Source organism: Silurus meridionalis, chromosome 12, assembly GCF_014805685.1.
Source record: "Silurus meridionalis isolate SWU-2019-XX chromosome 12, ASM1480568v1, whole genome shotgun sequence".
Lineage (NCBI taxonomy): Eukaryota > Metazoa > Chordata > Actinopteri > Siluriformes > Siluridae > Silurus > Silurus meridionalis.
Genome location: NC_060895.1, coordinates 1 through 17,127, shown reverse-complemented (window position 1 = coordinate 17,127; position 17,127 = coordinate 1). Strand labels below are relative to the sequence as shown.

Here is a 17,127-nt window from a genome sequence, read left to right as displayed (position 1 = left end):
TACAGAGTACACTGATCTGCATAATCAGTCCTTTATTGTTTTCTGAAAATAAGCTTAGTATGTGTGTCTTGGACCTATCTGGTTGTTCGAGAAATACATGCAAATCATTACTTTTGACTAAAAAGGCTAAACTTGACAAACTGAAAGAAAAACTGTGTGCAGTGCAGGATAACCTTTGTATTCTATTTGACAAGAGCTCGTGAGACTGTTTAACATAAAGCTGAAACGAGCACTTTTTGACTAGCATTTACAGCGACCCTCGATCTCGACGGATCTAGGCTTTGGACCCGCTGATCAACATCTGCAGTATTAACGGAAGGAGATCTACTGTATTTGACCAAAATTACAACGTGGCAGCGGTGGGATTCGAACCCACGCCTCCAAAGAGACTGGAGCCTTAATCCAGCGCCTTAGACCGCTCGGCCACGCTACCAGTAGCGAGGCCGGGAGATGAGACCGCCAGCTTGTGGAGGAGATGCTGTCGCAGCCACCCATAACGTCAGTGTCATGCCCCAAACAGGCTTAACAAATGACTTTTGCTCGAGAACAAAGTGATACAAAAACACACAACAGGCTGTGCTGAATTGGTAGTCCATTGCATTGCCCTCTGATTGTCAACAATCATCCACATATAATAACAGGATTCAGACGCAAGTTTTTTTTGCCACTGTCGTTTTGCCACAGCTGCGACGATCCATCATGGAAACAGACAACCTTTGCAAAATAGACAGCAACAAATACAGCTTGAAATTCCTCTAAAGGTAACGGCACACTTGCGTCTTCTGCCAATAGTACATTTTGGTTTGTTGTCTCAATTGGCCTCTTTAGGCCACTAAAGGCATGTACGTGGACAGCATGAAAGACGGAGGCCACAATCCCTAGGGAAGCCTTTGGAGGCAAGAAGTCGCAACGCTTACGCAAACTTTACAGCTTCAGTAAGTCCTCTAAACAGTCAAGTATGGCTTTACTGAGACAGATTATATCCTGAAGCCTTGTGATAGAAATAGCAAAAATAGCCAGAAGTAGTTGCAAATCGGCGACTAAGATTCAACCGTGCGACGAGGGTGGGACTCGAACCCACGCGTGCAAAGCACAATGGATTAGCAGTCCATCGCCTTAACCTCTCGGCCACCTCGTCCGATAAAGAGACCTGACGGCACTGCTGAAGAAACGAGGGGCTTTTCTTTTATTGCGCACAAAGAGGGGTGCAGTGTGTCACGAGATGGGCCAAGGTTTATAGATAGCGGCACACTTGTGTCTTCTGCCGATGGTACATTTTGCTTTTTTGTCTTAGTTGGGCTCTTGAGCCCACTGGAGGCAAGTAAGTGGACAGTGAGAAAGAAGGTGAGCCACAATCCCTAGGGAAGCCTTTGGAGGCAAGAAGTCGCAACGCTTACGCAAACTTTACAGCTTCAGTAAGTCCTCTAAACAGTCAAGTATGGCTTTACTGAGACAGATTATATCCTGAAGCCTTGTGATAGAAATAGCAAAAATAGCCAGAAGTAGTTGCAAATCGGCGACTAAGATTCAACCGTGCGACGAGGGTGGGACTCGAACCCACGCCTCCAAAGAGACTGGAGCCTTAATCCAGCGCCTTAGACCGCTCGGCCACGCTACCAGTAGCGAGGCCGGGAGATGAGACCGCCAGCTTGTGGAGGAGATGCTGTCGCAGCCACCCATAACGTCAGTGTCATGCCCCAAACAGGCTTAACAAATGACTTTTGCTCGAGAACAAAGTGATACAAAAACACACAACAGGCTGTGCTGAATTGGTAGTCCATTGCATTGCCCTCTGATTGTCAACAATCATCCACATATAATAACAGGATTCAGACGCAAGTTTTTTTTGCCACTGTCGTTTTGCCACAGCTGCGACGATCCATCATGGAAACAGACAACCTTTGCAAAATAGACAGCAACAAATACAGCTTGAAATTCCTCTAAAGGTAACGGCACACTTGCGTCTTCTGCCAATAGTACATTTTGGTTTGTTGTCTCAATTGGCCTCTTTAGGCCACTAAAGGCATGTACGTGGACAGCATGAAAGACGGAGGCCACAATCCCTAGGGAAGCCTTTGGAGGCAAGAAGTCGCAACGCTTACGCAAACTTTACAGCTTCAGTAAGTCCTCTAAACAGTCAAGTATGGCTTTACTGAGACAGATTATATCCTGAAGCCTTGTGATAGAAATAGCAAAAATAAAAAAGAAAATCTTACCATTTTATTTTATATTGGTTGGACAATGTTGCAGATTAAGAAAAACACTACAAGGAAATTGTGATCAAGGATTCCTTCATGGCAATCTGAACACATAATAGCATTGAGGTATCCGAATTCTGTGTTCAACATCTTCCTATATGAAGAACACTTAGGCCAGAGTCATTTTAATCATACATTTAATAAATGTCACAATTTTATATGAGCCACCTTTCATTGGGAATAAGTGTAAGAATGTAGTGCTTAAATGTGATTAGCAGAGAGGTGGACATAGATTGAGATCACATTTAAGGATGAGTATTACTTCAGAGTGGGAAAAAGTAAAACCTATTTCAAAATCCTTTCACTTCAAGATCTGCATGTGGTCAGTACATGCTTGAAGAGAAGAAATGCTGGAACACAGCTCTTTAACACTGCAGCAGCACGTTTTGAAGTCAACCCCGTAGATAATTAAAACACCAACAAAATACATCCATGACTTTTGCGTTCATTATTTGGCCTACACATGGTCACCAAAACAAAAATCTAGGTTTCATTTGAGATCACTGGCTTGAACACTTGTTTTGTTATCATGATAGCTGAGCATGGTCTCTGACTGAATCCTTTACATTGTAATTCAAATTCAATTGAAACTTCATCTGATATTGACAAGAACCCCACTGGGTTTCCCAGCACCGTTTGAAAGCTAGAAGAGTAGATCCGAGCCACTCTTTGCCACAAGATGTGAGTTGCTTGCGGAGAGCAGAGTGGCGCAGCGGAAGCGTGCTGGGCCCATAACCCAGAGGTCGATGGATCGAAACCATCCTCTGCTAACTGTTACCTTTTTAATACCTCAGTCCCATTCATCAATGGCACTCTGAACACATAATAGCATTGAGGTATCCGAATTCTGTGTTCAACATCTTCCTATATGCACATTTTCAGCTAGCCTAAGGACAGTTAGGCCAAAGTCTTTTAATCATACATTTAATAAATGTCACAATTTTATATGAGCCACCTTTCATTGGGAATAAGTGTAAGAATGTAGTGCTTAAATGTGATTAGCAGAGAGGTAAACATCGATTAAGATCACAGATAAGGATGAGTATTACTTCAGAGTGGGAAAAAGTAAAAACCTATTTCCAGATCCTATTATTTCACTATCTGCATGTGATGAGTACATGGGTGGAAAGGACAAATGCTGGATTCGAATGACCTGCCAACTTTGTGCACCAAACAGAAAGATTGCCATTTCTTCTTTTTGATGCAGGCAAGCAGCAGTTGACTCATTGATGGATGTGGAAAACCTTCCATAATCAAGGCTGAGAGGATAAGGTGACGGACCTAATATCCGTTGGGGTGTCCCTGCGCCATGTTAAAATCATGCCTACTACATTTGTGATCTTAGTGTCTTACAAATTCCCCACAGATTGTTCCGCCAGAACACAGCTCTTTAACACTGCAGCAGCACGTTTTGAAGTCAACCCGTAGATAATTAAAACACCAACAAAATACATCCATGACTTTTGCGTTCATTATTTGGCCTACACATGGTCACCAAAACAAAAATCTAGGTTTCATTTGAGATCACTGGCTTGAACACTTGTTTTGTTATCATGATAGCTAAGTGTTTTCTGAAAATAAGCTTAGTATGTGTGTCTTGGACCTATCTGGTTGTTCGAGAAATACATGCAAATCATTACTTTTGACTAAAAAGGCTAAACTTGACAAACTGAAAGAAAAACTGTGTGCAGTGCAGGATAACCTTTGTATTCTATTTGACAAGAGCTCGTGAGACTGTTTAACATAAAGCTGAAACGAGCACTTTTTGACTAGCATTTACAGCGACCCTCGATCTCGACGGATCTAGGCTTTGGACCGCTGATCAACATCTGCAGTATTAACGGAAGGAGATCTACTGTATTTGACCAAAATTACAACGTGGCAGCGGTGGGATTCGAACCCACGCCTCCAAAGAGACTGGAGCCTTAATCCAGCGCCTTAGACCGCTCGGCCACGCTACCAGTAGCGAGGCCGGGAGATGAGACCGCCAGCTTGTGGAGGAGATGCTGTCGCAGCCACCCATAACGTCAGTGTCATGCCCCAAACAGGCTTAACAAATGACTTTTGCTCGAGAACAAAGTGATACAAAAACACACAACAGGCTGTGCTGAATTGGTAGTCCATTGCATTGCCCTCTGATTGTCAACAATCATCCACATATAATAACAGGATTCAGACGCAAGTTTTTTTTGCCACTGTCGTTTTGCCACAGCTGCGACGATCCATCATGAAACAGACAACCTTTGCAAAATAGACAGCAACAAATACAGCTTGAAATTCCTCTAAAGGTAACGGCACACTTGCGTCTTCTGCCAATAGTACATTTTGGTTTGTTGTCTCAATTGGCCTCTTTAGGCCACTAAAGGCATGTACGTGGACAGCATGAAAGACGGAGGCCACAATCCCTAGGAAACCTTTAAAGACAAAAAGTCGCAATTCACACAACGTTTAAAATACATCCTGGCAGCCGTGGGTAAACCCAGCACCTTAATCTACTTGGCCAAGCTACCTGTCGGCCAAGGACCCCTTTGGCCCGTGAAAGACCACAGTGCCTACACCAGACCTATTGTCACTCCTGCTTGCTGGATCTTTGAGCCTTGCAAACGAGCGGATTGTAAGAAGCAGAAAAACACTTTGGGATGCCAGGCATGCGATGTTCACTTGTGTTGTCGTTTGTACAGGATCTCGAATGGTACAAAAGTGTGCAAATGTGTGGTTAAATCTGTGTGCAAATGGGAAAAAAATTAAACGTCCTTTCTGCTAGTATCCTCAGATTCCTTTTTTTTTCCTTTTCAACAGTGGCATGTTATCTTGATAATTCAATTAGGAGGTGGACCATTGTCTCCCAAGATGTGAAGAGCGTTATTCGCCATGAACCTTGACACTTTCTCATGTACATCCTTTGTAAAAGAAAAAGTGTCACATAAAAGCAAATCAGTGTATGGCTTAACACTGTACACTGGTCTGCATAATTCAGTCCTTTAATGTTTTCTGAAAATAAGCTTAGTATGTGTCATTTGGACCTTTTGAATATACCAAAAAAGAAAAAAGAAAATCTTACCATTTTATTTTATATTGGTTGGACAATGTTGCAGATTAAGAAAAAACACTACAAGGAAATTGTGATCAAGGATTCCTTCATGGCAATCTGAACACATAATGCCATGAAGGTATCAGATTCTTGTGTGCAGTATCTTCCTATATGAAGAACACTTAGGCCAGAGTCATTTTAATCATACATGTAATAAATGCCGCATTATTTTATATGAGCCACCTTTCATTGGGAATAAGTGTAAGAATGTAGTGCTTAAATGTGATTAGCAGAGAGGTGGACATAGATTGAGATCACATTTAAGGATGAGTATCACTTCAGTGAAGAAAAGTAAAACCTATTTCCAGATCCTATTATTTCACTATCTGCATGTGATGAGTACATGGGTGGAAAGGACAAATGCTGGATTCGAATGACCTGCCAACTTTGTGCACCAAACAGAAAGATTGCCATTTCTTCTTTTTGATGCAGGCAAGCAGCAGTTGACTCATTGATGGATGTGGAAAACCTTCCATAATCAAGGCTGAGAGGATAAGGTGATGGACCTAATATCCGTTGGGGTGTCCCTGCGCCATGTTAAAATCATGCCTACTACATTTGTGATCTTAGTGTCTTACAAATTCCCCACAGATTGTTCCGCCAGAACACAGCTCTTTAACACTGCAGCAGCACGTTTTGAAGTCAACCCCGTAGATAATTAAAACACCAACAAAATACATCCATGACTTTTGCGCGTTCATTATTTGGCCTACACATGGTCACCAAAACAAAATCTAGGTTTCATTTGAGATCACTGGCTTGAACACTTGTTTTGTTATCATGATAGCTGAGCATGGTCTCTGACTGAATCCTTTACATTGTAATTCAAATTCAATTGAAACTTCATCTGATATTGACAAGAACCCCACTGGGTTTCCCAGCACCGTTTGAAAGCTAGAAGAGTAGATCCGAGCCACTCTTTGCCACAAGATGTGAGTTGCTTGCGGAGAGCAGAGTGGCGCAGCGGAAGCGTGCTGGGCCCATAACCCAGAGGTCGATGGATCGAAACCATCCTCTGCTAACTGTTACTTTTTAATACCTCAGTCCCATTCATCAATGGCACTCTGAACACATAATAGCATTGAGGTATCCGAATTCTGTGTTCAACATCTTCCTATATGCACATTTTCAGCTAGCCTAAGGACAGTTAGGCCAAAGTCTTTTTTAATCATACATGTAATAAATGCCGCATTATTTTATATGAGCCACCTTTCATTGGGAATAGGGGTAAGAATGTCGTGCTCGCATGTGATTAGCAGAGAGGTGGACATAGATTGAGATCACATTTAAGGATGAGTATTACTTCAGAGTGGGAAAAAGTAAAAACCTATTTCCAGATCCTATTATTTCACTATCTGCATGTGATGAGTACATGGGTGGAAAGGACAAATGCTGGATTCGAATGACCTGCCAACTTTGTGCACCAAACAGAAAGATTGCCATTTCTTCTTTTTGATGCAGGCAAGCAGCAGTTGACTCATTGATGGATGTGGACAGTGAGAAAGAAGGTGAGCCACAATCCCTAGGAAACCTTTGAAGACAAAAAGTCGCAATTCACACAACGTTTAAAATACATCCTGGCAGCCGTGGGTAAACCCAGCACCTTAATCTACTTGGCCAAGCTACCTGTCGGCCAAGGACCCCTTTGGCCCGTGAAAGACCACAGTGCCTACACCAGACCTATTGTCACTCCTGCTTGCTGGATCTTTGAGCCTTGCAAACGAGCGGATTGTAAGAAGCAGAAAACACTTTGGGATGCCAGGCATGCGATGTTCACTTGTGTTGTCGTTTGTACAGGATCTGATTCCTCGAATGGTACAAAAGTGTGCAAATGTGTGGTTAAATCTGTGTGCAAATGGGAAAAAAAATTAAACGTCCTTTCTGCTAGTATCCTCAGATTCCTTTTTTTTTCCTTTTCAACAGTGGCATGTTATCTTGATAATTCAATTAGGAGGTGGACCATTGTCTCCCAAGATGTGAAGAGCGTTATTCGCCATGAACCTTGACACTTTCTCATGTACATCCTTTGTAAAAGAAAAAGTGTCACATAAAAGCAAATCAGTGTATGGCTTAACACTGTACACTGGTCTGCATAATTCAGTCCTTTAATGTTTTCTGAAAATAAGCTTAGTATGTGTCATTTGGACCTTTTGAATATACCAAAAAAAAGAAAAAAAGAAAATCTTACCATTTTATTTTATATTGGTTGGACAATGTTGCAGATTAAGAAAAAACACTACAAGGAAATTGTGATCAAGGATTCCTTCATGGCAATCTGAACACATAATAGCATTGAGGTATCCGAATTCTGTGTTCAACATCTTCCTATATGAAGAACACTTAGGCCAGAGTCATTTTAATCATACATGTAATAAATGCCGCATTATTTTATATGAGCCCCTTTTCATTGGGAATAAGTGTAAGAATGTAGTGCTTAAATGTGATTAGCAGAGAGGTGGACATAGATTGAGATCACATTTAAGGATGAGTATCACTTCAGTGAAGAAAAGTAAAACCTATTTCAAAATCCTTTAACTTCAAGATCTGCATGTGGTCAGTACATGCTTGAAGAGAAGAAATGCTGGAACACAGCTCTTTAACACTGCAGCAGCACGTTTTGAAGTCAACCCCGTAGATAATTAAAACACCAACAAAATACATCCATGACTTTTGCGCGTTCATTATTTGGCCTACACATGGTCACCAAAACAAAATCTAGGTTTCATTTGAGATCACTGGCTTGAACACTTGTTTTGTTATCATGATAGCTGAGCATGGTCTCTCATTTGAACAAAATCAGGTTCCAGGAATGGCACAAAAGTGTGCAACTGTGTGGCTAAACCTGTCTGTAAATACAGTGCAAAGGGAAAAGAATGCAATGTCTTATCTGCTAGTATCCTCAGATTCCTTTTTTTCCTTTTCAACAGTGGCATGTTATCTTGATAATTCAATTAGGAGGTGGACCATTGTCTCCCAAGATGTGAAGAGCGTTATTCGCCATGAACCTTGACACTTTCTCATGTACATCCTTTGTAAAAGAAAAGTGTCACATAAAAGCAAATCAGTGTATGGCTTAACACTGTACACTGGTCTGCATAATTCAGTCCTTTAATGTTTTCTGAAAATAAGCTTAGTATGTGTGTCTTGGACCTATCTGGTTGTTCGGAGAAATACATGCAAATCATTACTTTTTGACTAAACAGGCTAAACTTGACAAACTGAAAGAAAAACTGTGTGCAGTGCAGGATAACCTTTGTATTCTATTTGACAAGAGCTCGTGAGACTGTTTAACATAAAGCTGAAACGAGCACTTTTTGACTAGCATTTACAGCGACCCTCGATCTCGACGGATCTAGGCTTTGGACCCGCTGATCAACATCTGCAGTATTAACGGAAGGAGATCTACTGTATTTGACCAAAATTACAACGTGGCAGCGGTGGGATTCGAACCCACGCCTCCAAAGAGACTGGAGCCTTAATCCAGCGCCTTAGACCGCTCGGCCACGCTACCAGTAGCGAGGCCGGGAGATGAGACCGCCAGCTTGTGGAGGAGATGCTGTCGCAGCCACCCATAACGTCAGTGTCATGCCCCAAACAGGCTTAACAAATGACTTTTGCTCGAGAACAAAGTGATACAAAAACACACAACAGGCTGTGCTGAATTGGTAGTCCATTGCATTGCCCTCTGATTGTCAACAATCATCCACATATAATAACAGGATTCAGACGCAAGTTTTTTTTGCCACTGTCGTTTTGCCACAGCTGCGACGATCCATCATGGAAACAGACAACCTTTGCAAAATAGACAGCAACAAATACAGCTTCGGGGAAATTCCTCTAAAGGTAACGGCACACTTGCGTCTTCTGCCAATAGTACATTTTGGTTTGTTGTCTCAATTGGCCTCTTTAGGCCACTAAAGGCATGTACGTGGACAGCATGAAAGACGGAGGCCACAATCCCTAGGAAACCTTTAAAGACAAAAAGTCGCAATTCACACAACGTTTAAAATACATCCTGGCAGCCGTGGGTAAACCCAGCACCTTAATCTACTTGGCCAAGCTACCTGTCGGCCAAGGACCCCTTTGGCCCGTGAAAGACCACAGTGCCTACACCAGACCTATTGTCACTCCTGCTTGCTGGATCTTTGAGCCTTGCAAACGAGCGGATTGTAAGAAGCAGAAAACACTTTGGGATGCCAGGCATGCGATGTTCACTTGTGTTGTCGTTTGTACAGGATCTGATTCCTCGAATGGTACAAAAGTGTGCAACTGTGTGGCTAAACCTGTCTGTAAATACAGTGCAAAGGGAAAAGAATGCAATGTCTTATCTGCTAGTATCCTCAGATTCCTTATTTTTTCGTTTGTATGGTGGCATTTTATCTTCATAAGTCAATTAGGAGATGGCTCATTGATGAACCATGACACTCTCTGATTTACAGCGTTTGTGAAAGAAAAGTTGTCACCTAAAAGTAAATCAGTGTATTGCATAATGTGAACAAGTGAAAAGGACAGATATCACAACAATGCTGTACAGAGTACACTGATCTGCATAATCAGTCCTTTATTGTTTTCTGAAAATAAGCTTAGTATGTGTGTCTTGGACCTATCTGGTTGTTCGGAGAAATACATGCAAATCATTACTTTTTGACTAAAAAGGCTAAACTTGACAAACTGAAAGAAAAACTGTGTGCAGTGCAGGATAACCTTTGTATTCTATTTGACAAGAGCTCGTGAGACTGTTTAACATAAAGCTGAAACGAGCACTTTTTGACTAGCATTTACAGCGACCCTCGATCTCGACGGATCTAGGCTTTGGACCCGCTGATCAACATCTGCAGTATTAACGGAAGGAGATCTACTGTATTTGACCAAAATTATAACGTGGCAGCGGTGGGATTCGAACCCACGCCTCAAAGAGACTGGAGCCTTAATCCAGCGCCTTAGACCGCTCGGCCACGCTACCAGTAGCGAGGCCGGGAGATGAGACCGCCAGCTTGTGGAGGAGATGCTGTCGCAGCCACCCATAACGTCAGTGTCATGCCCCAAACAGGCTTAACAAATGACTTTTGCTCGAGAACAAAGTGATACAAAAACACACAACAGGCTGTGCTGAATTGGTAGTCCATTGCATTGCCCTCTGATTGTCAACAATCATCCACATATAATAACAGGATTCAGACGCAAGTTTTTTTTGCCACTGTCGTTTTGCCACAGCTGCGACGATCCATCATGGAAACAGACAACCTTTGCAAAATAGACAGCAACAAATACAGCTTCGGGGAAATTCCTCTAAAGGTAACGGCACACTTGCGTCTTCTGCCAATAGTACATTTTGGTTTGTTGTCTCAATTGGCCTCTTTAGGCCACTAAAGGCATGTACGTGGACAGCATGAAAGACGGAGGCCACAATCCCTAGGAAACCTTTAAAGACAAAAAGTCGCAATTCACACAACGTTTAAAATACATCCTGGCAGCCGTGGGTAAACCCAGCACCTTAATCTACTTGGCCAAGCTACCTGTCGGCCAAGGACCCCTTTGGCCCGTGAAAGACCACAGTGCCTACACCAGACCTATTGTCACTCCTGCTTGCTGGATCTTTGAGCCTTGCAAACGAGCGGATTGTAAGAAGCAGAAAACACTTTGGGATGCCAGGCATGCGATGTTCACTTGTGTTGTCGTTTGTACAGGATCTGATTCCTCGAATGGTACAAAAGTGTGCAACTGTGTGGCTAAACCTGTCTGTAAATACAGTGCAAAGGAAAAGAATGCAATGTCTTATCTGCTAGTATCCTCAGATTCCTTATTTTTTCGTTTGTATGGTGGCATTTTATCTTCATAAGTCAATTAGGAGATGGCTCATTGATGAACCATGACACTCTCTGATTTACAGCGTTTGTGAAAGAAAAGTTGTCACCTAAAAGTAAATCAGTGTATTGCATAATGTGAACAAGTGAAAAGGACAGATATCACAACAATGCTGTACAGAGTACACTGATCTGCATAATCAGTCCTTTATTGTTTTCTGAAAATAAGCTTAGTATGTGTGTCTTGGACCTATCTGGTTGTTCGAGAAATACATGCAAATCATTACTTTTTGACTAAAAAGGCTAAACTTGACAAACTGAAAGAAAAACTGTGTGCAGTGCAGGATAACCTTTGTATTCTATTTGACAAGAGCTCGTGAGACTGTTTAACATAAAGCTGAAACGAGCACTTTTTGACTAGCATTTACAGCGACCCTCGATCTCGACGGATCTAGGCTTTGGACCCGCTGATCAACATCTGCAGTATTAACGGAAGGAGATCTACTGTATTTGACCAAAATTATAACGTGGCAGCGGTGGGATTCGAACCCACGCCTCCAAAGAGACTGGAGCCTTAATCCAGCGCCTTAGACCGCTCGGCCACGCTACCAGTAGCGAGGCCGGGAGATGAGACCGCCAGCTTGTGGAGGAGATGCTGTCGCAGCCACCCATAACGTCAGCGTCATGCCCCAAACAGGCTTAACAAATGACTTTTGCTCGAGAACAAAGTGATACAAAAACACACAACAGGCTGTGCTGAATTGGTAGTCCATTGCATTGCCCTCTGATTGTCAACAATCATCCACATATAATAACAGGATTCAGACGCAAGTTTTTTTTGCCACTGTCGTTTTGCCACAGCTGCGACGATCCATCATGAAACAGACAACCTTTGCAAAATAGACAGCAACAAATACAGCTTCGGGAAATTCCTCTAAAGGTAACGGCACACTTGCGTCTTCTGCCAATAGTACATTTTGGTTTGTTGTCTCAATTGGCCTCTTTAGGCCACTAAAGGCATGTACGTGGACAGCATGAAAGACGGAGGCCACAATCCCTAGGGAAGCCTTTGGAGGCAAGAAGTCGCAACGCTTACGCAAACTTTACAGCTTCAGTAAGTCCTCTAAACAGTCAAGTATGGCTTTACTGAGACAGATTATATCCTGAAGCCTTGTGATAGAAATAGCAAAAATAGCCAGAAGTAGTTGCAAATCGGCGACTAAGATTCAACCGTGCGACGAGGGTGGGACTCGAACCCACGCGTGCAAAGCACAATGGATTAGCAGTCCATCGCCTTAACCTCTCGGCCACCTCGTCCGATAAAGAGACCTGACGGCACTGCTGAAGAAACGAGGGGCTTTTCTTTTATTGCGCACAAAGAGGGGTGCAGTGTGTCACGAGATGGGCCAAGGTTTATAGATAGCGGCACACTTGTGTCTTCTGCCGATGGTACATTTTGCTTTTTTGTCTTAGTTGGGCTCTTGAGCCCACTGGAGGCAAGTAAGTGGACAGTGAGAAAGAAGGTGAGCCACAATCCCTAGGAAACCTTTAAAGACAAAAAGTCGCAATTCACACAACGTTTAAAATACATCCTGGCAGCCGTGGGTAAACCCAGCACCTTAATCTACTTGGCCAAGCTACCTGTCGCCAAGGACCCCTTTGGCCCGTGAAAGACCACAGTGCCTACACCAGACCTATTGTCACTCCTGCTTGCTGGATCTTTGAGCCTTGCAAACGAGCGGATTGTAAGAAGCAGAAAAACACTTTGGGATGCCAGGCATGCGATGTTCACTTGTGTTGTCGTTTGTACAGGATCTGATTCCTCGAATGGTACAAAAGTGTGCAAATGTGTGGTTAAATCTGTGTGTAAATAAAGTGCAAATGGGAAAAAAAATTAAACGTCCTTTCTGCTAGTATCCTCAGATTCCTTTTTTTTTCCTTTTCAACAGTGGCATGTTATCTTGATAATTCAATTAGGAGGTGGACCATTGTCTCCCAAGATGTGAAGAGCGTTATTCGCCATGAACCTTGACACTTTCTCATGTACATCCTTTGTAAAAGAAAAAGTGTCACATAAAAGCAAATCAGTGTATGGCTTAACACTGTACACTGGTCTGCATAATTCAGTCCTTTAATGTTTTCTGAAAATAAGCTTAGTATGTGTCATTTGGACCTTTTGAATATACCAAAAAAAAGAAAAAAAGAAAATCTTACCATTTTATTTTATATTGGTTGGACAATGTTGCAGATTAAGAAAAAACACTACAAGGAAATTGTGATCAAGGATTCCTTCATGGCAATCTGAACACATAATGCCATGAAGGTATCAGATTCTTGTGTGCAGTATCTTCCTATATGAAGAACACTTAGGCCAGAGTCATTTTAATCATACATTTAATAAATGTCACAATTTTATATGAGCCACCTTTCATTGGGAATAAGTGTAAGAATGTATTGCTTAAATGTGATTAGCAGAGAGGTAAACATCGATTAAGATCACAGATAAGGATGAGTATCACTTCAGTGAAGAAAAGTAAAACCTATTTCAAAATCCTTTCACTTCAAGATCTGCATGTGGTCAGTACATGCTTGAAGAGAAGAAATGCTGGAACACAGCTCTTTAACACTGCAGCAGCACGTTTTGAAGTCAAACCCCGTAGATAATTAAAACACCAACAAAATACATCCATGACTTTTGTGCGTTCATTATTTGGCCTACACATGGTCACCAAAACAAAATCTAGGTTTCATTTGAGATCACTGGCTTGAACACTTGTTTTGTTATCATGATAGCTGAGCATGGTCTCTGACTGAATCCTTTACATTGTAATTCAAATTCAATTGAAACTTCATCTGATATTGACAAGAACCCCACTGGGTTTCCCAGCACCGTTTGAAAGCTAGAAGAGTAGATCCGAGCCACTCTTTGCCACAAGATGTGAGTTGCTTGCGGAGAGCAGAGTGGCGCAGCGGAAGCGTGCTGGGCCCATAACCCAGAGGTCGATGGATCGAAACCATCCTCTGCTAACTGTTACTTTTTAATACCTCAGTCCCATTCATCAATGGCACTCTGAACACATAATAGCATTGAGGTATCCGAATTCTGTGTTCAACATCTTCCTATATGCACATTTTCAGCTAGCCTAAGGACAGTTAGGCCAAAGTCTTTTTTAATCATACATGTAATAAATGCCGCATTATTTTATATGAGCCCCTTTTCATTGGGAATAGGGGTAAGAATGTCGTGCTCGCATGTGATTAGCAGAGAGGTGGACATAGATTGAGATCACATTTAAGGATGAGTATTACTTCAGAGTGGGAAAAAGTAAAAACCTATTTCCAGATCCTATTATTTCACTATCTGCATGTGATGAGTACATGGGTGGAAAGGACAAATGCTGGATTCGAATGACCTGCCAACTTTGTGCACCAAACAGAAAGATTGCCATTTCTTCTTTTTGATGCAGGCAAGCAGCAGTTGACTCATTGATGGATGTGGAAAACCTTCCATAATCAAGGCTGAGAGGATAAGGTGACGGACCTAATATCCGTTAGTGTCCCTGCGCCATGTTAAAATCATGCCTACTACATTTGTGATCTTAGTGTCTTACAAATTCCCCACAGATTGTTCCGCCAGAACACAGCTCTTTAACACTGCAACAGAACTATTTAAAGTCATCCACGTAGATAATTAAACCGCGAACGAAATACGTCTTCTACATTTGCGTGTTCAACATGTGACCTAGACAATGGTCACCAAGGCAAGAGGCATCAATCCCTGGCTGTCAGGATGGCCGAGCAGTCTAAGTTCAGGTCGCAGTCTCCTCTGGAGGCGTGGGTTTGAATCCCACTTCTGACAGATGTGTACCTTGTTGCTCAGTTTTTCTGAACTGTGCCCATGCAGGGGAGACTTGTTGAGTTGATACTGAAAAAACATGAGCGAAAAATATTCAACATGCTGACTCTGTTCGATTCTACAGTTTGCTTGGATAATGCTCAAGTCTTCTGCTGCTAGTTTGATATTGAAATATTTTGGCAAAATTTCACTGAATATCGAAGACTCTACAAAATGCTTGAGCATGTCTTTGGACAAAAATAGTTGAAACCTCGCTGTGACACACCAGTCTAGCTTTCATTTGACATCACTGGCTTGAACACTTGTTTTGTTATCATGATAGCTAAGTGTTTTCTGAAAATAAGCTTAGTATGTGTGTCTTGGACCTATCTGGTTGTTCGGAGAAATACATGCAAATCATTACTTTTTGACTAAACAGGCTAAACTTGACAAACTGAAAGAAAAACTGTGTGCAGTGCAGGATAACCTTTGTATTCTATTTGACAAGAGCTCGTGAGACTGTTTAACATAAAGCTGAAACGAGCACTTTTTGACTAGCATTTACAGCGACCCTCGATCTCGACGGATCTAGGCTTTGGACCCGCTGATCAACATCTGCAGTATTAACGGAAGGAGATCTACTGTATTTGACCAAAATTACAACGTGGCAGCGGTGGGATTCGAACCCACGCCTCCAAAGAGACTGGAGCCTTAATCCAGCGCCTTAGACCGCTCGGCCACGCTACCAGTAGCGAGGCCGGGAGATGAGACCGCCAGCTTGTGGAGGAGATGCTGTCGCAGCCACCCATAACGTCAGTGTCATGCCCCAAACAGGCTTAACAAATGACTTTTGCTCGAGAACAAAGTGATACAAAAACACACAACAGGCTGTGCTGAATTGGTAGTCCATTGCATTGCCCTCTGATTGTCAACAATCATCCACATATAATAACAGGATTCAGACGCAAGTTTTTTTTGCCACTGTCGTTTTGCCACAGCTGCGACGATCCATCATGGAAACAGACAACCTTTGCAAAATAGACAGCAACAAATACAGCTTGGAAATTCCTCTAAAGGTAACGGCACACTTGCGTCTTCTGCCAATAGTACATTTTGGTTTGTTGTCTCAATTGGCCTCTTTAGGCCACTAAAGGCATGTACGTGGACAGCATGAAAGACGGAGGCCACAATCCCTAGGAAACCTTTAAAGACAAAAGTCGCAATTCACACAACGTTTAAAATACATCCTGGCAGCCGTGGGTAAACCCAGCACCTTAATCTACTTGGCCAAGCTACCTGTCGCCAAGGACCCCTTTGGCCCGTGAAAGACCACAGTGCCTACACCAGACCTATTGTCACTCCTGCTTGCTGGATCTTTGAGCCTTGCAAACGAGCGGATTGTAAGAAGCAGAAAAACACTTTGGGATGCCAGGCATGCGATGTTCACTTGTGTTGTCGTTTGTACAGGATCTGATTCCTCGAATGGTACAAAAGTGTGCAAATGTGTGGTTAAATCTGTGTGTAAATACAGTGCAAAGGGAAAAGAATGCAATGTCTTATCTGCTAGTATCCTCAGATTCCTTTTTTTTTCCTTTTCAACAGTGGCATGTTATCTTGATAATTCAATTAGGAGGTGGACCATTGTCTCCCAAGATGTGAAGAGCGTTATTCGCCATGAACCTTGACACTTTCTCATGTACATCCTTTGTAAAAGAAAAGTGTCACATAAAAGCAAATCAGTGTATGGCTTAACACTGTACACTGGTCTGCATAATTCAGTCCTTTAATGTTTTCTGAAAATAAGCTTAGTATGTGTGTCTTGGACCTATCTGGTTGTTCGGAGAAATACATGCAAATCATTACTTTTGACTAAAAGGCTAAACTTGACAAACTGAAAGAAAAACTGTGTGCAGTGCAGGATAACCTTTGTATTCTATTTGACAAGAGCTCGTGAGACTGTTTAACATAAAGCTGAAACGAGCACTTTTGACTAGCATTTACAGCGACCCTCGATCTCGACGGATCTAGGCTTTGGACCCGCTGATCAACATCTGCAGTATTAACGGAAGGAGATCTACTGTATTTGACCAAAATTACAACGTGGCAGCGGTGGGATTCGAACCCACGCCTCCAAAGAGA

At 42.4% G+C, this 17,127-nt stretch overlaps 12 non-coding genes across 12 annotated transcripts; 3 read left to right on the top strand and 9 right to left on the bottom strand.

Annotated features, from left to right (window-relative positions):
- Positions 1-351: 351 nt before the first annotated feature.
- trnal-aag lies at positions 352-433 on the bottom strand. The gene has a single exon. It is a non-coding gene; the product is annotated as a tRNA-Leu (tRNA).
- Positions 434-1,056: 623 nt separating this feature from the next.
- Positions 1,057-1,138, bottom strand: trnas-gcu. Its single transcript has one exon. It is a non-coding gene; the product is annotated as a tRNA-Ser (tRNA).
- A 398-nt stretch (positions 1,139-1,536) lies between these two features.
- trnal-aag lies at positions 1,537-1,618 on the bottom strand. The gene has a single exon. It is a non-coding gene; the product is annotated as a tRNA-Leu (tRNA).
- Positions 1,619-2,956: 1,338 nt separating this feature from the next.
- On the top strand, positions 2,957-3,028 carry trnam-cau. Its single transcript has one exon. It is a non-coding gene; the product is annotated as a tRNA-Met (tRNA).
- Positions 3,029-4,137: 1,109 nt separating this feature from the next.
- trnal-aag lies at positions 4,138-4,219 on the bottom strand. The gene has a single exon. It is a non-coding gene; the product is annotated as a tRNA-Leu (tRNA).
- A 2,079-nt stretch (positions 4,220-6,298) lies between these two features.
- On the top strand, positions 6,299-6,370 carry trnam-cau. The gene has a single exon. It is a non-coding gene; the product is annotated as a tRNA-Met (tRNA).
- Positions 6,371-8,778: 2,408 nt separating this feature from the next.
- Positions 8,779-8,860, bottom strand: trnal-aag. The gene has a single exon. It is a non-coding gene; the product is annotated as a tRNA-Leu (tRNA).
- Positions 8,861-10,231: 1,371 nt separating this feature from the next.
- Positions 10,232-10,312, bottom strand: trnal-aag. The gene has a single exon. It is a non-coding gene; the product is annotated as a tRNA-Leu (tRNA).
- A 1,369-nt stretch (positions 10,313-11,681) lies between these two features.
- On the bottom strand, positions 11,682-11,763 carry trnal-aag. Its single transcript has one exon. It is a non-coding gene; the product is annotated as a tRNA-Leu (tRNA).
- Positions 11,764-12,388: 625 nt separating this feature from the next.
- Positions 12,389-12,470, bottom strand: trnas-gcu. Its single transcript has one exon. It is a non-coding gene; the product is annotated as a tRNA-Ser (tRNA).
- Positions 12,471-14,108: 1,638 nt separating this feature from the next.
- On the top strand, positions 14,109-14,180 carry trnam-cau. Its single transcript has one exon. It is a non-coding gene; the product is annotated as a tRNA-Met (tRNA).
- A 1,473-nt stretch (positions 14,181-15,653) lies between these two features.
- Positions 15,654-15,735, bottom strand: trnal-aag. The gene has a single exon. It is a non-coding gene; the product is annotated as a tRNA-Leu (tRNA).
- Between the last annotated feature and the right edge of the window lie 1,392 nt (positions 15,736-17,127).